Source organism: Bos indicus, chromosome 5, assembly GCF_029378745.1.
Source record: "Bos indicus isolate NIAB-ARS_2022 breed Sahiwal x Tharparkar chromosome 5, NIAB-ARS_B.indTharparkar_mat_pri_1.0, whole genome shotgun sequence".
Lineage (NCBI taxonomy): Eukaryota > Metazoa > Chordata > Mammalia > Artiodactyla > Bovidae > Bos > Bos indicus.
The window spans coordinates 114572601-114595378 of record NC_091764.1 but is presented as its reverse complement, the minus strand read 5'-3'; the positions used below and the strand labels follow the sequence as shown (position 1 = coordinate 114595378).

General features: G+C 54.5%; 1 protein-coding gene across 2 annotated transcripts in view; it reads left to right on the top strand.

The window, feature by feature from the left end:
* SCUBE1 (signal peptide, CUB domain and EGF like domain containing 1) overlaps positions 1-22778 on the top strand; it is a 126629-nt gene that overhangs the window by 22523 nt on the left and 81328 nt on the right. The gene's annotated exons all lie outside the window — the stretch shown is intronic.

The following is a 22778-nucleotide window of genomic DNA, read 5'->3' as shown; positions in this document are numbered from 1 at the left end:
CAGTTGTATAAATTTATGAGTAATGCAAACTTCCTGGGTACAATTGGGAAAATGTAGAACAACAAAGAAAGACTGGAAAGCATCTTAGTTTCACGGGTGTGTTTGCCTTCAGGCGCCTGGGTGTGACGGTGTGATTACCTGTAGTTGCAATCAGGTACCTGGCCTTCGTCTTCACCATTTTCCTAGATGCCTCATCATTTGATCAGTGACTAACAACCTGCGGCTGCTGTAACAGAGGAACACGCTAGGTGACCTGAGCGAGACAACTTTGCTCTGTCATAGTTCTAGAGGTTCAAAGTCTGAAGCTGTGGTGTCAGTGGGGTTAGTTCCTATGAGGCTTGGAGGGAGGCCCTGTTTTGCCGTCTCTCCTGGTAGCCTCGGGCTTGCCTTTGCACGTAGATCACTTTCCTCTCTGTTTTCACATCATTTTTGTTCTCTGCATGCCTGTGTCTGTGTCCAAATGTCCTCTCTTCCTAAGGACACAGTCCTGTTGGATTAGGGGGCACCCTGCCGACCTATCTTAACTTGATCATCTGCCAGTAATCTATCTGCAAAGAAGGTTACCCTCACCGGTCCTGGGGGTCAGGACTTCAGCATCTTGGGAGGGATGTAATTCAACCCATAACAGAGGGGGTTTGTGGTCCACGGCCGGAGGAACAGCTCCTGGTAGAAAGCCCGTGGTCTCAAACAGGTGCTCCTGTCCCCCCAGCCATCTTCTGCTGTCAGCTGCTGAGTGACCCGGGGAACAACAGCTGGAGCCTCAGGGGTGAGACCATGGACTTAGCAGGGGTGTGGCGTGGCCATGAACACGTTCTTAACATCTCCAAGCCTCAGTGTCTTGTTGGTAAAGGGAGGTTGTGACGAGCAGCTGTCTCACATGCTGCTGTGAGCAGTAACTGTGATCGTGTCCAGGCAGCTGAGAAGTGTGCAAGCCCCAGGGCGCTCAGTCCTGGGAGGTGTTCCCATCACCCTGACAGCCACGGGAATAACATGCTGTCGGCCTCGCCAGGTTGTGTGTGAGGATGAATGGCGCAGTGAAGCGGCTGGTGCTTGGTGAGTATAGTCAGCAAACAGGCATCAGTATTACCGTAGGTGACTTGGCCGCCCTGCTGTGGTTGGACACTCACACTGTTTGCTTATTTTGTTTGTTTGATTTTGCCATCAGAACCCAGAGGTGGTTCTGGGTATAAAACATTTTTTCTTATTTTCCCAACTGTTTCCTTAGCAAGTCTTCCTGGAACTTCTGGGTCAAAAGGATTATTTGGATTTTTTTATGGCACTCGATCTCTGGTTCCTCTGCCGTTTCTAAAACCAGCTTGAACATCAGGAAGTTCATGGTTGACACATTGCTGAAGCCTGGCTTGGAGAATTTTGAGCATTACTTTACTAGCGTGTGAGATGAGTGCAATTGTGCGGTAGTTTGAGCATTCTTTGGCATTGCCTTTCTTTGGAATTGGAATTCCAAAACTGACCTTTTCCAGTCCTGTGGCCACTGCTGAGTTTTCCAAATTTGCCGGCATAGTAAGTACAGCACTTTCACAGCATCATCTTTCGGGATTTGGAATAGCTCAACTGGAATTCCATCACCTCCACTAGCTTTGTTCATAGTGATGCTTTCTAAGGCCCACTTGACTTCACATTCTAGGGCTTAAAGCTCAACATTCAGAAAACGAAGATCATGGCATCCGGTCCCATCACTTCATGGGAAATAGATGGGGAAACAGTGGAAACAGTGTCAGACTTTATTTTTCTGGGCTCCAAAATCACTACAGATGGTGACTGCAGCCATGAAATTAAAAGACGCTTACTCTTTGGAAGGAAAGTTATGACCAACCTAGATGGCATATTCAAAAGCAGAGACATTACTTTGCTAACAAAGGTTCGTCTAGTCAAGGCTATGGTTTTTCCTGTGGTCATGTATGGATGTGAGAGTTGGACTGTGAAGAAGGCTGAGCGCCAAAGAATTGATGCTTTTGAACTGTGGTGTTGGAGAAGACTCTTGAGAGTCCCTTGGACTGCAAGGAGATCCAACCAGTCCATTCTGAAGGAGATCAGCCCTGGGATTTCTTTGGAAGGAATGATGCTAAAGCTGAAACTCCAGCACTTTGGCCACCTCATGCGAAGAGTTGACTCATTGGAAAAGATTCTGATGCTGGGAGGGATTGGGGGCAGGAGGAGAAGGGGACGACAGAGGATGAGATGGCTGGATGGCATCACCGACTCGATGGACGTGAGTCTGAGTGAACTCCAGGAGTTGGTGATGGACAGGGAGGCCTGGTGTGCTGCGATTCATGGGGTCACGAAGAGTCAGACACGACTGAGCGACTGATCTGATCTGATCTGATGGCACTCAATGCAGTGTCTCCTGGAAGGGCTGGGTAAACCTTCTATCCTGCCAACTGGGTTTTTGGTGTATGCATAGAAAGCTTGTGAAGGAGGAAACGGCAACCCACCCCAGTATTCTTGTCGAGAGAATCCCATGGACACAGGAGCCTGGCAGGCTACAATGCAGGGAGGTTGCAAAGACTTGGAAACAACTGAGTGACTGAGGATGCGTGCTAGGAAGCTGGACATCCCCAGTGCTGTGAAACTCCTCTAGAATTAGCGGTGTATCCGTCTTCAGTTCCTCTGCCTGTTTTTGTTTAACGCATATTGGATCTCAGATTAGCTGTTATGGGAAACAGATCTGTAAACATGTACTTACACCCAAACAAAGTGCCGAAACGGAGGTCTGGACAGCAGACTGTGGAAGCCCAGAGGGGTCTGTGAAGAGTTACCCTGCATGGGCTGGGAGTTGGGGGGTGGGGGGGACGTGTGCCTAACTCCTCTGGGGGACCTCAACTGGAGGAAGTTGCCTTGAACAGGATCTCCAAAGGTAGGGGTGAGGGCAGAGCCTGTGTGGAGAGCTGTGGGTGGCTCCTTGAGGCTGGGTCGGCGGGGAGTGGGAGGAATGGTGGGAGGTGGAGCTGCAGAGGAAGGCAGAGCCTTGGATGAGATCGGAGAGAACTGAGGCTGGACTGCGTTTGTTGTACCAGACGCCACATTCAGTATTGTTCACACTTTATCTCATGTAATCCTCCCAAGAAGCATAAACATTTAACCTTCCGGGTTGTTGGCCCTTTTCTCAGATGACAGAGTACGTTTCAGGAATGGATTGGTCCGTGAAGACAGATCTGACAGTCTGCCTGTTGGGCATATCCTGACAGGAGCAGGCATATCCCCAGTGGTCAAGAGACCAGACCTTCGGACTGCAGGTTCTGAGCTCCGACCCTGGTTTGTCAGTGATCAGCTGTGTGACCTTTGGCCGCTTCACCTCTAGGCCTGTTCCCTCCCCAGAAACTGCATCCGCAGTCACTGTCCTATAGAGCTCTCACGAGGACTGAGTGGGGTCGTGGGTGCCGGCCAGCTAGAGAGTGGCCAGCACGGAGCGCGCAAATGCCGCGGGCCTTACTCACCCTGGCCGACCTTCAGACCAGATGCATCGCGGTGGGCTGGTCTGATGCCTCCGAGACCTCACGGGGGCCGGGCCTGCTGTCTGCACTCCCTGGGCTGTGTCACACACACAGCCTCCCCGTCTCATCACACCTCTCTTACCTGGATAGAATCACCTGCTTGTAAGCACCCATATTCCTGGCTATGGCGGGCAGGTATACCCACCACCTCCAGACTAATGGGGTCTGTGCAGGTTTTGGTTTTAACATTGTGATTTCCATAGTGGATTCTTTTTATACTGATTAATTTAAGGAACTGGGTAAGACTCCCCACCCCCACCTCTGAGCACAGATTGCAACTTCTTTCGGCTCTAACTCATGCATATGGCAGCCGAGAAAAGGCTCTCTCTGTTGCTCCTCTGCTTTTAGCTGAGGGCAGATGCTTTCCAACAGACGTCTTGATGTTTGGGCTTTTTCCTTCTCATGTCAAAACTCCGGCTCTGGAAAAGTCAGACCTCGGTTCCAACAGGCTCCAGCCCTGCCTGACAACACAGAGCCACAACCCCCTCACCCACAAAACGCTGAAAATGTGCCCAGCTCAGTGTCGGGATCTCAGAGGCTTGTAAACACTGGCTGAAACCGTCATGCTGTAAGAGGAAGCTGGACTTAATGGAGTTGGAAGATGTGGTCCAAATTCTGTCACCACTACTCATGAGCTTTATGGTTTGAGAGCAGTTACTCAGACTCTCCAAGTCTCAGTTCCTCTAACTGCAGAATGGGTCAGGAATACCTGTCTCAGGGTCACTGTGCCAGTTACATAAGAAAGTAGACCTGGAGAGCTGAGCGTACTGCTTGGGAGGTTCTGCGTGGGTCAGGGTGCATCAGTCACACTGCTGCAGAGGTTTCAGGCTCGCCGCCCACAGTCCAGCCCGTGAACATGCTTGGTTTCCCTCCCGCTCACCCCGTATTGCTGATGTGATGATGATGGCGGTGGGGATTGAATTATTTGTCCACATTTATAAATCAAGGGATGTCACATAAAACTCAGTATTTCCAGCTCTGTTTCTGCTTGGCCTTAATCCCCTCATCCCTGACTTTGTGGGTCTGGGGCAGGAATGCATATCCCACATGGCCAGATATGTAAAGGTCATTAGGAAGCTTCGATCTAAAATATGTTCAATCTCTTCTTCCTTGACAAGCATCCCTTCCTCGTGACTTGGAAGGCTGGAGTGGAATTTAGAATTCTAGGACTTTTTGGAGTTTCGTGCCAGAAAGTGGTAGCATGGGCAATGCCTGCTCCCCATCCCTTCTTCTCACCCCTGGCCGTCCTACACCACAAGGCACCTGAGGGCGCCCTAACCTGAATATGTAAGCCCTGGTCATTTGCCCCGAAGCCATCTTCCCTTTTTCTTGGTCCTGTTATCTGTCCTTCTGAGAAGAGACAGGTTTGTGGGCGGGGGGTGGGGGGGGGGGTTGGACAGGGAATTTGTGGGGCCTCAAACACCCAGGTGCCATGACCGCCTGTGGAGTGCTTACTCCGTGGGGAGGGCTGTAGCCACAGGAGCGGCAGAGCGGGGACCCTCCAGGCATGAGGCCGAGAGCAGGGGCGCCTCCCTATGGGAACAGCAGCAACTGGGAGGATCCTCATCACGGCCCCTCTTGGGAGAGCGTGTGTCCACTCCCGATCGCCACACTCCCCACCGTTCTCTATCGCTCACAGCCTGTCGGTCATTTAGCTCTCGGCTCGGTCTCAGTAGGAACTGTGTTCACGCTGCCTGATAGAGCCTCCAGCACAAGGCCTGCCCTCGGTGGGTGTTGGGTGCTGTGAGAAGCTGACTGAGTTTGGGGAGGGCTCTGTGTTCTGCAATCTCTCTGCTTTGTGCAGCCCTGACCGTCTCTGGTCAGCCACTCTTGAGCCCCACCCCACAACCATCACCCGTCAGGGACAGTCAGGCCTGTCTGCATCTCCTGTTTTGTCTCCAAAAGCCTGGGTCAGAAGTCTCGTCCTCTTGGAACATCCCTCTCTCAACCACCGCTGAATTCCTTCATGATGATGGCTGGAACCGAGCCTGGTCAGCACAGTTTGAAAAGCGTTCCGAGCTCGTCGGAGAAATGAGGCTGATGGCTGAAGGGTTATTTTCTTGCCTGGGTTTTCACAGTTGAACCTTTTCTTTTCTTTTGAGCAAATGAGGTTATTTTCTTGTGGAGATGGCTTGCCTGGGACCGTGTCCTGGAGAGTGGCCAAATCTGTCCTCTGGGGAGTAAAACCCTCTTTCTATTTGACATCTTTATTGAGGAATTTCTCAAATATAACAGAAAATGACACCAGAGGGAATTGAAACCATGATGAGATCCTTGCTCAACCCCAAATGACTGCTTTTAGCATTGTAATTACTTGAAATAGCAGTAGTTCTGTTTGAAAAATATTATTCCAAACTCCATGCAATTGGACATAAGAGCAATATTTAGGCTAATAGAATAAGGTTTTTTTTTCATCCTAAATTAAAACCAGCGGTGGATAATTTTTTCCCGACTCCACAAAGCAAGTCTCCTTTTCCCCTAAAGCCATTAGTTCACTTAGCCAGATGTTCTCTGCGACCCCAGTCTTTATCTTGACTTACTGAAAAATACGGTTCTCAAGTTGCTCACAGTTTGAATTTCGGACTTGCTTCTCAGCACATTTTCCCCTGATGAAGAGGAGTCATCTGCAGCCAGATTCAGCAGAAAAGTTGTTTTGTTAAGCAGATTGCGATGTTCCCGTTAACACTTCTTGAGCACCTACTGTGTGCCCGGCCCCATGCTAGGTAGTCGGCCCCTCTTAGGTGAGGTGAGGGGACCTTGGCTTAGTCTCTGCTGTGTGCCTGGAGTCGTCCAGGATGTTGTGCTAACATTCTCTTACTTGGTCCTCACGCATCCCTGAGCAGAAGCCATTAGTATCCCCTCTTTACAAATGAGGAACTGAGGCTCAGAAAGGGAAAGTGACCCATGTAAGGTCACACAGCCAGTAAGTGGTCAAGCTGAGACCAGGGCCCAGATCTCTTCGTTTGCCAGTTCAAGCCTGTAAGCTACTGCCTACCACTTCCCCATGGCACCCAAAACAGACCCCACTCTGGGAGGCTGGTCCGGATCATTGGGGGTTTGATAGCCCCCCACCCCACTGTGAGTGTGGGACTCTGTGAAATCCTAGCATCTGCCAACCCAGGCTGGTGGGTGGCCTGCTAAAGGGGATGAGGGCAGCCAATGCTCTGGAGAGCTCCCCAAAATCTGTACTGCCTCCCAGGCAGGTCCTTGCTACCTACGCAAGAGCCTTCTGTCACCCTTGAGCTTCTTTGGGACATTGTGTTCCCCATGTGACTTCACAGAGCCCTGTGATCACTGAACCCTTTCACGTGGCTCCCGTCACCTTCACAGCAGCACCCGTTTTATCTGCTCCCAAGGCCCCTCGGGTCAGGGCACTGCCGGCCTCCTCTCCTCACCTCTCATCCTCACCCACCCGTGCCCTCTGGCCCCACCGGCCTTACACCCACCATCCTTCCATCCCTCCTGTTCAGCGCTGCTCCCTGTGACCCCTGTCCCTGCATCTCCCTTCTTTCCAAAGCCTTCTGTGACCACGTTGTACACACCTCTGCTTGGCTCTGTGCTGGAGTTTTGTCTTCTTCCCCTGTAGGCAGAAGCTCTCTTGTTTATCTCTCCTTCTTCCTCCTCAGAATCGAGTGCTATGTCTGGCAAATCATAGGCATATAATAAATATTTATAGAATGAACAAATAAATGAGTTTGAAGAAGTGCCTTGTATCCTACGTCCTCAGGCTCAGCAAACGTCCATGCTGGGCACATGGTGGAGATCCAGGAGAATTAGATGGAGCGCGTGTCATGGGACCCCCAGATTCACGAGAAACCCAGAAATGTTCACGGCTCAAAGCACAGGTGACATAAGGCTCCATCCAATATTCATCCATTCATTCATTCATTTATTCAAAAAAATGTTCAGAAGCCCTGCTGTGTGCCAGCGCCAGCTTTAAATGTTGAAGGTACACTGAGTGGTGAACGAAGCAGCAAGCGCAGGGGGGAGACAGTGCGCAAGGAAGCACGGAACTCAGTGAAGTGGGTTCAGTCAGGCCACCTGCAGTGAAAAATAATAACACAAATGTGATAGGGCCGCAGCCACAAAGTCAAAAGACGCCTGCTCCTTGGAAGAAAGGTTGTGACAAACCTGAACAGTGTATAAAAAGCAGAGACATCACTTTGCTGACAAAGGTCCCTATAGTCAAAGCTATGGCTTTCTGGTAGCCATGTACCAGTGTGAGAGTTGGACCATAAAGAAGGCTGAATGGCCAAGAATTGATGCTTTTGAGCTGTGGTGTTGGAGAAGACTCTTGAGAGTCCTTTGGACGGCAAGGAGATCAAACCAGTCCATCCTAAAGGAAATCAACCCTGAATGTTCATTGGAAGGACTGATGCTGAAGCTGAAGCTCCAATACTTTGGCCACCTGATGCAGAGTCAACTCGTTGGAAAAGACCCTGATGCTGGGAAAGAATGAGGACAGGAAGAGAAGGGAGTGACCGAGGATGAGATGGTTGGATGGCATCACTGACTCCATGGACATGAGTTTGAGCAAACTGAGGGAGATAGTGAAGGACAGGGAAGCCTGGCATGCTGCAGTCCATTGGGTTGCAAAGAGCTGGACACAACGGAGTGACTGAACAACAACTCTGTGATAGGAAGTGACGGGGCAGGGCAACCGTGTTGGAGAGGGCGGTACACCTGTGACCATTGGTGCGTTAAAAACCTCCCCACAATCAGTGGCGTGAAACACCAGTTTACTCTGCTTGCAGATTCTGTGGGTCAGGAATTCAGAGAGGATGCAGTGGGGATGGCTGTCTCAGCTGCTCGGTGTTTGGGCCTCAGCTGGGGAGTCTTGAAGTTGGATATGCCTTGATGGGGGCTGGAATAATCTGGAGACTTCTCTGCTGATGTCTTATGGTTGAAGTTGGTTGTCAGCCAGAACACTTCTGGGCAGCCTCTTGGTGTGGTCTGTCCACACAGGGTGGTATGGGCTTCCTCACAGCATAGTGTCTGGGTCCCAGGAGAACAAGATGCAGTTTTACAGTCTGCTCTCAGAAGGCACTTCCACCCAGCTTTGCCTATCAAGGCAGTTACAGAGGTCCCCCAGTGTTCACAGGGAGGGGACTTGGTGAAGGGCCTTCAGGAGGAGGAGGAAGCTGCCCATCGAAGGTCATCTTCCCTCCAGACAAAAAGGGGAGGACAAAGGCAGTGGCCAGGGCCAGGGACAAGTTGGGTGAGTGTGGGAACAGGTCATGGTACCTGGAGGATCTGGAAGGAAGGAGAAAGCCTAGAGATAAGGTCAGGAGGGAGCCGGGCCAGGTCATGTCAGATCTTACAGGCCCTAGAAGGGAGTTAGGATTTTATTCTCAATTAGCTGGGGAAAAAAAAATTAGCTGGGACCATGGGACATTTTAACCAGGGATTGACGTCTTAATAGATTTGCCTTCTGGCTGCTACACAGAGAATGTGTTAACGGGAAATAAGAGAGACCATTATGGTGGTCTAGATCAGAGATGTTGGTGGCCCCATCCAGGGTGACAATCGTGGAGGTGATGAGATGTGGTTGAATTCATGTATGTTTTGAAAATGGAGCCAGAATGGACTGATGATGGATTAGATGTGAGAAGTGAGGGGTAAAGAGGAATCAAGAGTGACTGCTGGCTTTTTGCTTGGAGTTACTCTGTAGCTTCTGGGGAAGACTGGGGGGAGGACAGACTGTGGAGTAGGGACTTCGTGGACTGAGAGTCTGTGGCTGCTGCTGCTAAGTCACTTCAGTCATGTCCAACTCTGTGCAACCCCATAGACAGCAGCCCATCAGGCTCCCCCATCCCTGGGATTCTCCAGGCAAGAACACTGGAGTGGGTTGCCATTTCCTTCTCCAATGCATGAAAGTGAAAAGTGAAAGTGAAGTCACTCAGTCGTGTCTGACCCTTAGCAACCCCTAAGCAACCCTGGACTGCAGCCTACCAGGCTCCTCTGTCCATGGGATTTTCCAGGCAAGAGTACTAGAGTGGATTGCCATTGCCTTCTCCGAGAGTCTGTTGGGCCAACTTCAATTTGACATAATTAGTAGCCATCTGAATAGATACGGTATACAAGTTCAAAGTCTATGAGGTAATCAGGTCTGGGGTTCAGGGGAATGTGAGAGCCTAGAGCTTCTAGTTGAACTATAAAGAAAGCTGAGCACCGAAGAATTGATGCTTTTGAACGGTGGTTTTGGAGAAGACTCTTGAGAGTCCCTTGGACTGCAAGACCCAACCAGTCAGTCTTAAAGGAAATCAGTCCTGAATATTCATTGGAAGGACTGATGCTGAAGCTGAAGCTCCAGTACTTTGACCACTTGATGCAAAGAATTAACTCAGTGGAAAACACCCTGATGCTGGGAAAGATTCAAGACGGTAGGAGAAGGGGACAACAGAGGATGAGATGATTGGATGGCATCACCAACTCGATAGACATGAGTTTGAACAGCCTCTGGGAGTTGGTGATGGATAGGGAGGCCTGGCGTGCTGCAGTCTGTGAGGTTGCAAAGAGTCGGACATGACTGAACCACTGAACTGAACTGAGAGCTTCTAGATGGCATCAAAATGGAGAGCTCTTAAGTCGTTCATCTCAGAACATCTCCTGAGTGCCTGCCCTGTGCTGCGTCCTGGGCTGGGAGCTTCCAGTTTGCAGATGAATGACGTATTCCCAGTCCTGGAGGAACATTGGGAATCAGTCTGCATAGTTTTGAATCCTGGATCCATCACTCAACTTTGTGACCCTGAGCAGGTAACTTCATTTCTCGGGGCCTCGTATCCTCATCTGTTTGGTGGGGCTAATAGCAGCGCTTATTTGACAGGGATGATGCAGAGACCAGATGAGATAAGCTTTGCAGAGCGTGTGCCTGGCAGTCAACAAGGGCTGACAGATGTGAATTACTTAATTAGCACTTATTCCTAGTGTGCAGTCTGGATACTTTTTAAAGAGAATGGATGTCTTTTCTGAGCTAGTGAAGATGGAGAAATGAGCCTCATGCCTGAGCTGGGTGTGAAGTCCTTTGGTGGGGACTGCCCCACGTGTTCCACACAGTGCTCCTGCCCAGTGAGCCACGGCCCACCACCCTCCCCGGCCAGACCCTGCCCCTTCCTCCTGCACCGATTCTTGGCTCATCCGCTGACATAGGCCGCATGGCACCAGGGCTGTCGTCCCAGCTCTACCTCAATACTCACCTTGTGACCTTGGACGCACGTCACCTCTTTCTCAGTCTCGGTTTTGTGGTCTCCAAAATGAACATGATGCCTGTCTGGCAGGATCAGATGTACACTGGGTAACACCAGAGGCCACCAGGCAGAGGGAGCAGAGGAGGAGAGGAGCTCTGCAGGGCCCAGCGGGGCCCGGGAGCCCAGCTGCACGTGTGGGAGGAAGGCACCGTGGGCGCCCAGATGCTCCTCGGTGGTGCGGCGGTCACGGCTCTTCCCTGCGCCGGGCTGTTCCCCGGCAGGATGAAAGGGCCTCGCCTCGGCCCTTTTGAAGGTGCCCCCTCTCATCCTGGAGGACAGCTGGAGACAATGTGTTGCTCCCTGAACCCCTAACGAAGGCTCGACTCGCCTCTGTTTATTTGTCTTTATACTTCAACAGCGCAAATGCATTTCTTGCTGGGAAAAAAAAATGCTGACCATTTTAATGTGAAACTAAACAGTTTCAGACAGTCAAATACTTATTCCATAAACACCAATATTTTTCAAGGTAAACTGTGGAGGTTTCTTTTGTCCTATTTCTGCCCTCCCTCCCCGCTGGTCCCTGTTCTTGGCCCACATTCATGTGGTCTGAACACACTTGGTTGGAGGGAGTCACTGTCGGAGGACAAGCTGGATTCAGACTCACTTCTCTTCCAAGCTTTTTACAACTGTTAATCTGATGGGAATTCTTTGGCCTGAGGAAAAGAAACAGAGTGGACTCAGTGTGCATCTTTATAAATGGGCGTCCTTCTTTCCCCAAATCATTACAGAACCAGGGAACTTCTGCAGTGGGCAGGGAGGTGGGGTGATGGAGACCCAGGTGTGTTTTGGGGGCGGAGTGGCCTTCTCCAGCCTCAGGCCTGCAGCCAGCTCAGGACTGGGGGCTGGAGGGAAGGCTGGGCAGAGCCTCGGGTGTGTCTTATAGAAGGGGGCCAGGCGAGTGCTGGGGGGCATGGCAGTGGGCCAGGAATCAGGCTCTTTGGGCCATGGACTTACAGGGGGACCTCGGGAAACTCCTTCCCTCTCTGTGCCTCAGTTTCCCCATCACATGTGAGGTAAGGGGTGGGATTCAACCAATGGTTTTCAGATTCTGTGGTGTTGTGTGTCCAGCAGCAGAACTCTTTATTTCCAGCAGAATCCCACGGTGGTCACACAGCTTTGGCTGAAATGGGAGGCAAGACTGGCAGGGATGAGAGCCCCACTCTCTGGGGAGCTCAGCCCTACAGGGCCCTGTTTGGAACCCCTCAGCCTGGCTGCTGTGTCAGAGTCCTTCTCCCTCTGTCAGCTCGTGATTGGACGTCTTAGTGACATAGAGTGTCCCCAGGGATGGTAGCCAAGCCCCTCCTCCCTTCCAGATGCAGTCCCCATCTACCTCTCTCTCCTTGTTTCTCAGAGCTGTAATCTCCAGCACGTCAAATAACTTCCGTTTTCCTAAATGCACCCCCCTTTCCTGCTCTGGAGTACCCTACACCTACTGTTCCTTCTACTTGGATCACCCTTCCCTGTGCTCTTCGTTAATTCTTTGTGACCCCTACTTGTCACACGTCAGCTCGGGCATCATCCCCTCTGGAAAGCTTTCCCTGAGTTGTACACCATTCCGCTGGGTGCCTGTAGCCTTCCAGGCTGCCCTCTGCCTCAGCGCTGAGCTCCTAGGCTTGTCCCTAAACCTCAGGGGTGGGTCTCTCCTGCCTCAGGAGATCCTGAAGGGCCAGGCTCCAAAGTGCCTTAGGTCTGTGTTCCCAGGCCCAGCGCAGACCCATCTGTGTGATGGAGGGATGGGTGGGTGGCCGGGGAAGGAAGCAGAAAGTTTGATGCTAACTGCCCAGGAGAGCATGGTCTGACAGTGATACACACACAAGCCTGGCCCAGGAGCGGAGCTCAGGGCTCTCAAACCTTCCGAGAACTGGGAGAGGGCAGGGGGTGTCTCCTAGCAGCCCACGTGAGTGGGGCCCCTGCGGCCGGCTGAGCGTGGAGCTCCCCTGTCCCGTCCTGTCTCCAGGCCCAGCTCCTTCTGGTCTCTGCTCTAGAGGAGCCGAGAGCAAGGACCTGGGAACAGACGCGTCACCCTTGGCCCAAGCTCCCTTCCCAGCAGGGGTTTGCACCCAGCTCTTTAGGCTCACTCTTCTTATCCCGAAAAGAGGGGTGACAGTGTTCCTGGGAGGGGGCTGTAGGCATGGAGCGAGGTGGGCATTGTGGCGTCAGGAGGCCCCTCGGCCTCTCCTTCTTGCTCTCCCTTGGGTGGCACCTTCAGGTCAGAGACCACAGCACAATACAGGGTGGCCCTTCCTGTTGGTAGGACGTGGCTGAAATCTGTTGTCGGTCGCCCTGTGCTGGCTTTGAATAGGGCTCAGTGTGGTGACCTGGGGAAGAAGTCCTGCTCTGTCCCAGGGTGGAGAAGGCCGAGCCCATAAACAGCAAAGAAAAACAGCCAGTTGCCGAGGACAGGACAGACAAGCAGACACGTCCCTCCGTCTTTCTTGTTTGCAGTCCATGTGCCAAGGTCTTGGTCAGAATTCAGAGAAGTAAACAGAAAATAAGTGTCTTGTGAAAGCTCTTTAAAAATACTTTACCACCAAAACATATACCCCAGACCAGAACTGAACTGTGTGCCTAAAAATGGGAGTTATCAGCAAGTAAGGGAGTCCCAAAGTCTGCGACCCAGCGCTTCCTCTGCCAATAAGCTTGCTTACTCTGGAGCAGTCCGTGCCGCGGCGGTGATGGGGGCCACCCTGGACGTGGGCTGGGCCGGGCTGCGTCTAGACACGTGCTGCAGCAACCATCCTTTCCCAGCACTGACAGACCGTTTATCGTGGCCTTTGGCCAGCCCCGTGCCTCGCCTGCCCCCGCACCCCTCCCTGCGCACCCCTCCCTGGCACCCGCCTCACCCCAGCCACATGCAGCTGGAAATAGACTAGCCAGCAGAGAGGGCTGGTGCCCAGCTGGCACTCCTTGTCTGTGGGAAGCAGGTGGCCCTGGCAGCCACCCAGCTGCTTGGTCTGGGGTCTCTAGCGACCCCTCAGGTGATACCTTAGTGGTGGGAGAGGGTCCCACGGCCCCTTGCCCCGCCCTGGCTCATGTGCTGGCCGCCAAGGGGTCACATGCCAGTAGTTGTTGGGAGGGGCCTTGGCGGAGGCCCTGTGGAATGGGATCCTCCTGGGGCCCTTCTTCCCATTGGAGGAGTCTGGGGTCTTCAGCCTGGCAGTTGGCTCCTTGTGCTCAGGGCTCTGCCTGCCACTCCAGCCTTGCCTTCTCACCCTACAAATGAGAAGCCTGTCCCCACCCTCTGTGCTCCTCCCGCCTTGGAGGACGCCCCCTCTTGGCTGCCCTAAGCGCTCCAGTTCATCCTTGAGCACCTCTTCCCTGGCCTTCCTGGCAGCGTGACTCAGTCCCCACCCTGCCCGAGACACAGTGCTCCTCAAGCAGAGTAGAAAAGGTCTGTTTACTTACCCATCTTCCACACGTGGAGTAATTATACAGAAACACTCCAAGAAATTGGTAGACAAGACAGAAGATAATTCCCCCATTAGCTTGCCACCCCAACAGGTCAACAGCTTTCAGGTCCTAATGTTCTTGTCTGAGGTCATGTGTGTGCAGAACTGACCGTATATGGTTAGGATCGTGCACTGATGTTTGTATGCCGCTTCCAGCCCCAGATCCTATCAGAACTTTTGTCGCTGTTGATGTGTGATCACGTAGCCAAGATGTGGGGCTGGAATCTGAGTCCAGGATGTGGGGGGCGTGACTGAGAGCTGCTGCTAGGGTGGCCATCTGGTTGGGAGAAATGGTTTGTAACCTCTGGTCAGCAGCTGGCCCAAGTGCCCCCACCTACCAGTCAGGAGATCCAGAGATGAGTTAGATGCAACTCCCACCCTCGGGGAGCTCTAGGCTCTGTGCAGTAATACTCACAGCTTGGTGTCCTTGATGTCATTAACATTGGCCCAAAGCACTGGCAGGGAGGGAGCCATCTCCCGGTGCCAAGTGGGGACAGGGATGGGGCGAGGGGAGGAGGAAAGGGCAGGTGCAAAGCCTGGAGCTGAAGAGGCTCAGCCAGAAAGGAGTGCAGACTCAGGGAGAGTAGACAGAGGTGTGTAAAATGGCGGCCTGGCTCAGTCAGAAAGGAACGTGGGCTCAGGGAGAGGAGTAGACAGAGGCGTGGGAAATGGCAGCCTGACTCAGTCAGAAAGGAGCGCGGGCTCAGGAGGAGTAGACAGAGGCGTGGGAAATGGCAGCCTGTCAGCAGAGGCACACACCATTGCTCCCCGAGCCTGAGACATGGAGACCCAGACCGGCAGACGCAGGCCTGGCGGGAGACTTCCTCCGTCTGCACCTCGGGCACCTCAGACGCCAGCCTGGCTCCTCGCCCCCTCCTTCGACAGCCACCAGGGCCCTACCTACTGCTCCAGCCTCACCAAACATATGCACATGGGTGTGCACTCGTGCACACACTCACACACACAGACACACACGGCAGGCATCCCATCCCCAAACACAGCTCTCCCTGAGCCGGTCCTTGTGCAGTTTAGACAGAGGCTCCGCAGCCCCCGAGTTTGGCCTCCCAACCCCCGGTCTTACCTGGTCTCACCCCTTCTCCCACCCTGGTCGGGCAGCTCCCTGGGGGCAGGCCTTGAGGACATGCTCACTCCCTGTTCCCTGCCTGTTCAATGAATGAACGAGCACAAACACGTCTCTCTGGGGGAGACAGGGCGTTAGAAAGATGACTTCAGATGGAATGGCGGTTCTTGCAGACGTGCTCTCGGGTGGGAAGCCAGGAAACTGTGTACAGAGTAACGGGTCCAGCAGCCAGGATGCGAAGGTTTGTGCCAGAATCCCGCGTCTGGGGATTCATCTGCAGAGAAGTCCCTCACAGCCGCCCAGACGTGTCCCTCCCAGGGGAGTTTGCTAAGAGTGGAAGAGAGACAGCACTCTGAGGCGAGGGCAGGGGGTCCTTGCAGCCTGGACAGCGGCAGTGAGAAGGGCAGCCAGGACTGAGCCCCAGCCTGCCCAAGGCGCTGACTCAGCTCTCAGTGAAGCAGGGCCAAAGGGTCATGCTCTCAAGGGCGAGAGGGCGAAAGAGTGATTCGTTACCACTAGCTGAAACTCAGCACATGAAAAAATAAAATAGATGCTCGTGATAGGAGTTGTGGCTAGAGTATGAATTTGTTGATCTTTTCTCCGCCGCTGTTTTTCAAAATTCCTTGTACATTCACATTTTTGAATAATGAAAGTTTTATTGGACAAGTGATAGGGACCCACGCTAAGCTCTTGAGGGCGGTTACGCTGTGAAAAAGTCATGCCACAGCCTGGCCTGGAACGGGAGAGGGGCAGCCTTGGGGAGACACGGCGGTCCTTGCCAGCTCAGCTAGGCTCAGTGCTGCCTTTTCCATGAAGCTCCCCGGTGCCCATGTCAGCCCTCTGCCTCTGCCCGCTTCTTTCTTGAGTGTATCAGCTCTCCTGGCACAGACTCATTCCTCAGTCCCACTGTGTCTGCATGACCCACCCAGGGCCTGGCAGTGAGGGATTGCTGAGCGCCGGAAGGAAGCGGCCAGTTCACTGCCAGCCCAGTGAAGGAGCCGTCACAGGCTGGGGTGGGGGCCCGCGAGGGAGCCCCCACTCACAGAGAAGAGGTCCCAGGGCCGACCGGGGGAGGGAGCTGTTGGGAAAAAGGAAGGAAACGGGCCACTGGGGAGCACCCACAGCAGCCGGATAAGGCCCAGATTTAACTCAGCAGAAGCTGGAGGAAAACATTGAATTTAATTGGGAAGATTTGATGCTTGAAGTTCCGGAATTCCAGGCAGTAGCAATGGTGGGAAATTTACGCTGGGAGCAAGGCATTTGACCTGGCCAGAGTCAGGTGTGATGGACTGACCAGAAGGCCCGTGTGCACCGGGGCAGTCCGGGGAGCTCCTGGGCTCGCCTTGCCTCTGTGGAGTCTTTCCCAAGGCAGTGGGGCTCCCCCTGCCCCCCACCCAAGCCTGCAGGGGTAATCACAGCCAGCTGGGCCTGCTTTATTTCTGAGGATATTCATTAAGAATCTTGTCAAAAGCATTTCCCCTTCTTTTCTTAGAGCGTCTTGCTTTGGTTCCAGGGTTTGTTCTGTTAGTTGGTTTTTCTCCCTTCCCTCTTTCCAGTCCTCCATTCTCATCCCCATCAAAATGGATCGTTCAGAGCTCCAGTGCCTCCCACAGATGTCTGTCCAGGATCACGTTCACAGCTGCCCTGGCAGAGGCCTGAGGGCGGGGGACGAAGGCATCCAGTTCCCGTCCTGGGCCCGTCACCCACACGTCGGTGACCGAGGGCAGGCCGTGTGCTCTGCTTGCAGCTCCTGTTACAACACTCTGCTCCTGCCCCGGGCCGAGGCCAGCTGGGACGCTGTAATGGGAGTGCTGACGCGGAGCAGGGGCTCAGGGAACGGGAGTTCCCTTCCGTCTCCTGCAGCTTTCTCTCTTGCCCTTGCTGGAGAGATTAAAGGAAGAGCTGGTCTGGCCGCAGTTGGCATAGACCAAGGGCAATGATGAAGTGTCATTCAAGGGGACAGCCCACTGTCTTCAAGCCCCTACCCCCTCCACCCGCTTCTCCAAGCACCACTCAGAATGGGTTTTCTGCAGCTGAAGACTTTGGTCCTCACTCGAGTGAAAGCACCACAAAGCAGGAAGCGGGCTTCCCCGGCTTACCAAGCGTCCCACGTGGCTCTGTTCGTTCGTCATGCACCAGAGCCCACAGGCTGGCAGCGTTTGAGGGTATCTACTTCTCTCCATCCTCATCTCCCCACAAGCTGCCCTCAGGCAGAGCTGTGCTCACCCACTCAGTGGGGTTAACTGCTGGGCAAGGCTGTGCCAGGCAGATAAGCAAACCTAGGTCTTCTCCAGCCAGCTCTCACTCTGCCCCCCTGCAAACCCACCGGCCAGCACTCAATCCAGTCCCTGATCCAGCGCTGCCACCCGGGGCAGCCCCTCCAGGGCCACTCGGCCCATCCCTGACGGGGCAGGCCCGCAGCCAGGGCCTCCAGGCCAGAGCTGCCTGCCCCAGCCAGTTCTCAGTCCATACTCGGTCCACAAACACGTGCTGTTTAAAACCCCGAGACGCAGCCACACGCAAGATGTCCCTGTCCCCAAGCACTCTGCATCTCCGAGGAGACGGAGAAGTGAACACAAGGCAGACGCCAGTGACGAGGCGCCGAATGGCTCCCAGGTGTTTGGGCTGAAGCAACTGTGGGTGGCGCTGCCATTTGCTGAGATTCAGAAGGCTGCGGGAGGGGCCTGGGCTTTGCTTTGTTCTCTTCTGCTTTCGTTGTGGAGGTGGAGATAGTTCACTGTGGGCCATGTTAGGCTTGTTAGGTTTGTCCTGCCTGTTGGACATTCAAGTCCAACTGATTGCAAGTGCTGATCTCTGAGTCTAGAGGATGGTGGAGCAGACAGCCCTAGAGGTTTGGGCAGTGTTAGCCAGTAGCTGGCTGGAAAAGCCATGGGACAGGGTGACAGCTCCTAGGAATGGAGCCCAAGGGGAGCCTAGGTTTCTGGACATGGCCCCCACAGGTGCACTCACCTCCCGGGGCCCACTTTTTTAAAGGAGGGACTGTCTACGGAGTTGGAGAAAGTGTTTGCCAACCATGTATCTGACAAGGGTCTACTATTTAGGATATACAAGAACTCTTACAACTCAACAGTAAAAAGACAGCCCAATTTAAAAGTGGGCCAGGGGGCTTCCCTGGTGTTTTGGTGGTAAAGAAGTCGCTGTCAGTGCAGGAGATATGGATTTGATCCCTGCTCCAGGAAGATCCCACATGTCGCGGAGCAACGAAGCCCGTGCACCACAACTATTGAGCCTGAGCTCTAAAGCCCGGGAGCTGCAAGTCCTGAAGCCCACGTGCCCTGGAGCCCATGCTCTGCAACAACGGAACCCCCCTCAATGAGAAGACCACGAACTGCAACTAGAGATAACCACCACTTACCACAACTAGGGGAAAAGCCCACACAGCAGTGACGACCCAGCGCAGTCCAAAATAAATAAATAAAAATTTAAAACCTCAATTCAGAAGCAGGCCAAGGATTTGAATAGCCATCTCTGCACTGTTAAGCAGCTGGTAGTCACGGTCCCCCGAGAAGGGTGACCCAGGTGGTGAGCAGGCCGGAACCTGTATCAGGAGGGAGCAATTCCGGAAGCTGAGGCCGCTCTGCTCGGAGAACAGGAGGCCGAGGCAAGACTGAGCGCTCCCTTTGGATGAGGCTCGTGGTCGGTTTCCCAGCTCAGGAGGGACTTTGCCATCCCCCAGAGGGTGTCCACCCTGTGAGCCCCTGCAGCACTTGCGCCGGCTTTGTCCAACAGAAGTGAAGACGGATCGGTGCCCTGTGTGTGCTGGCACTGTGCCGAGTGCCCATGGATGTTTGTATTTAATTTTTGGCTGGGCTGCGTCTCCACTGCTGCTCCCAGGCGCTCTCTAGTCGTGGCGAGTGGGGGCTCATCGTCGTCGTGGCGCACGGACTTCTCACTGTGGTGGCGTCTCTTTGTCTCTGAGCGCAGGCTGGAGGTGCGTGGGCTTCAGTCATTGTGGCACTCAGACTTAGTTGCCTCGAGGTGTGTGGGATCTTCCCCGACCAGGGATTGAAGTCCCGACCACCGAGTCCCCTGCACTGGCAGGCAGGTTCTAAATCACTGGGCCACCGAGGAAGCCCTGTGCTAGGGGTTTTACCACCATTATTTTCTTAATTCCCCCAAACAGCCTCAAGTACTATTATCTCTGACTTTTAGAGAAGGAAACCAGGGCCCCAGATGGTTAAGCACAGTGCCAAGGTCACATACCAAGACCTTACTGAATCCTGTACCCCAGATGCCATGACTTGCAGGGCAGGAACCAGGACCCATAGGTAGTGGTCTCAGGGAGACACATGTTTATAGACTACGTGTTTATAAGACACGTGATTGTAAGGTGGAGCAGTCAGCAGTTGGAGTTAGGCAGCAAACTCCTTAGATATTCTGTGCTGCTCAGCCATCACTGAGAGATCGCAGACAAGCGGGGGGCCCAGCTGAGGGAGGCAGTGACCAGACCCTGCGGGCCAGCAGCCTCGGCAGAGCTCTGTCCCGCCCTGGCTGGCTCCTCGGGTCTGGGTGTGAGCGTGCTGGTCTGGAAAGCTGACCCCACCAGTCATCGCCCAGTGCTGAGCTTGGACTCTGGCCTAGCCCGAGGGCCTCGGTGTCAGAACAGGGCTACAACGGGAGACCGTGTGTCTTCTGCACACAACCAACCTGCTGGAAAGCCAGGAGCCCCAGAGAGGGCCCCAGCTGATGCCCCAGACCAGGAGGTAGATGATTCCCGGGAGACTCCAGTCACACCTCCTGCCTGCTATGCCAGCACTTCTGACAGCTCGGGGAGTATCCTGGATCTGGCAGAATCCAGGCCCCAGAGCTGCTCTAAGACTCATGTGTATTTTACCCGAAATCTAATCCATCTGGTTCTCATTTATTTACACTTAACTCATCAAATGCAATTTTGCAAGAGCCGCTCGATAGCCAAGAGGCCTTTCTGCCTAAGCCTCCCTTCTGAAAGGAGCCGGAGGAGGGCTGGGGCCTCAGTCTTCCGGGACCAAGAGGGAGTTCTCAGGGTTGGAGGCTGAGTTTGGTTTCTGAGACGGGCCAATGCCGCTGCCTCGGTTCCCGGACCCTTGTTGGGAGCTGGGATGGCGGAGCCGGGCACAGTGCCGGACACACAGTAGGCTCTTGGCAGCCGGCAGAACATGGGTGGGGTTCAGGCAGAACACAGAGTCTCTGTTTCAAATTGTGAAGCGTTCATGGGAAACACAAAGCAACCAAAGCTGGATCCAGAAGTAATTTCTCGTTATAAATAACTGCAAACCTGGATTCTTGGTCCAAAGTAGGACAAACAGTCAACTATTAATAAAAACAAACACCAGCACGTTGGGCCAGAGAGTAGACCTCATGGGCAAACCACAGCCCCGCCTGCGGAGGCCTTTCAGAAGCACGTCGACCTGTAGCCCCTTGGTGTCAGCTCTGGAAGCCTTCCTGCTGGAAAGCAGCCGTGTCCGTCACTGCACGCGGGCCGGTGGAGTGGGCCCGTCAGCCGCTGGTGGGGGTGCGGGCAGCCTTTTCCGCGTGAGTGGTGGGCACACTGAACAGAAATGGGGAGAAGTCACAGCTAGGGTTGGTCTCTCCCGACCGCAGCACCCAAAGCTGTGCTCATGCAGGGCACTGCAGAGGGGCGCGGGGGCACCTGACCCCAGAGACCTTGCTTGGACTCCATCTTTGGTGCTTGGCTTCCCTGGTGGCTCAGACGGTAAAGCGTCTGCCTGCAGTGCGGGAGACCCGGGTTCAATCCCTGGGTTGGGAAGATCCCCTGGAGAAGGAAATGGCAACCCACTCCAGTACTCTTGCCTGGAAAATTCCTCGGGTAGGTTACAGTCCATGGGGTCACAAGGAGTCCGACACAAGTGAGCAACTTCACTTCACTATGGTGCTCAGGGTGCTATGTGCTGCTCTCACCAGAGTCCTCACTGAGGCCACTAGGATTGAGGAGGAGGAGGCTAGAGAGGCCGGGCCATCTGGGGCTGGGTTTGTGGAGCCCTGATGGAATCTTCTGTGGGGGGAGGCGGAGACCCAAGGGGAGGCTGTGCCCCGGGAGCGGAGGCGGGACAGACGGGCAGGGCAATGAGGAGAGCCACCAGCCTCAGGGACTGCTGAGTGTCGGGTGCACGGAGGCAGGGCTTTCTTGGGCTGGGCTGGCTGGGTCAGGGCAGGCAGAGCCGGAGCCTGACCCCTGCTTGGCCTCCTTGGGGCCCTAGTCCCCCTCCCTCCCTCCCTCCCACCTTCCATCGTCAGTGCACACCAGGCTCAGAGCCTCCGGCTGGGGAGCAGCCCCCAAGGCACGCAGGCTGTGTATATGTTTTACCCCAGACTACACTGGGACCATCTGTTTCAGAGGGTGTCTTCTCCCAACCACACCAGCCGAGGCCCCCAGGGCAGGGACTCTCCCTTCCCAGCACCCTGGCCTGCCACCCCAACCCTGAGCCAGAAGATGGGGCACTCCAGCAGTCCTGGAGGCTCAGCTGAAGATGTGTGTGTGTTACAGGAGGGAGCACATTCTCCTGGTGCGGGGGGGTGGTGGGGAGTTGCTGCAGGCTGGTACCTTCCAGAGGGAGACCTGGCTGGTCCAGGCAGCCCACGATGAGCTCTGTGCCAGACCTTCACAGTGCTGGAGCCCTCGGGGTCCTTTCTGCACTCTGCCGTTTAGATCTTCTGTTGCCAATTAAAAGGGTTTCCCGAGAGGAGCCTCCTAGCGTCTGCCCCGGAGCCCACGGGGCCTCCTCTCTGCTTTGGAGCCAAGGCCCTGTGCCGAGGAGCTCCCTGCCTTCTGGGAACATTCAGCCATGGTCATAAATAATGATGAAGGACCACGGGCTGCCAGCAGGGTTCAGAGGCGGAGGGCACCCCCATCCCCCTGGGAGCCCGCTCGGGGACCATGGGTCGTGGGCGGGAAGCAGGCTTGCTCCGGGCCTTCACTACATACACATAGGCCCAGCCTCCACCCGAGGCTTGGTGGTTGGTTGGTGACACTCTGGCTTGTCAGTCTTCCCCGGGGACTGTCCCCTCTGCCAGAAGGACTGGTGGAAATAGGGGCCAGGAGGACCCAGGCAGGGCCGGGTTGGTGAGAGCCCTGGTGGAATCTTCTCGAGGAGGGATGTGCAGCCCCTGGGAGCCTCCAGAATCCTCTCTCGCCCAGGTGGTCCCAGGCCCTCCCCACCTGTGCCCTGCACCTTCCACAGCTCCTCTCCTCGTCTTCCAGCCTCAGTCACAGACCCCCCCGACCCTCGGCTCCCATCACCTCCTCCACGGAGCCTCTGCCTCCATGCTCAGGTCTCACACACTGGCCGCCCGGTGAGCAGGGGCTTGACCAGGGGCATTCATTCTGGGGCCCCTGGCAGCTCACGGGGCGCGGGGCATGCAGCAGGGACGCAGTGTTTGCAGGAGAAGTGTTTCCAGTGGATTTCAAGGGCGAGGGCTTCTGTCTGGACAAAGAGGGCGAAGGCGTCCCGGGAAGAGGCGCACATGTGCC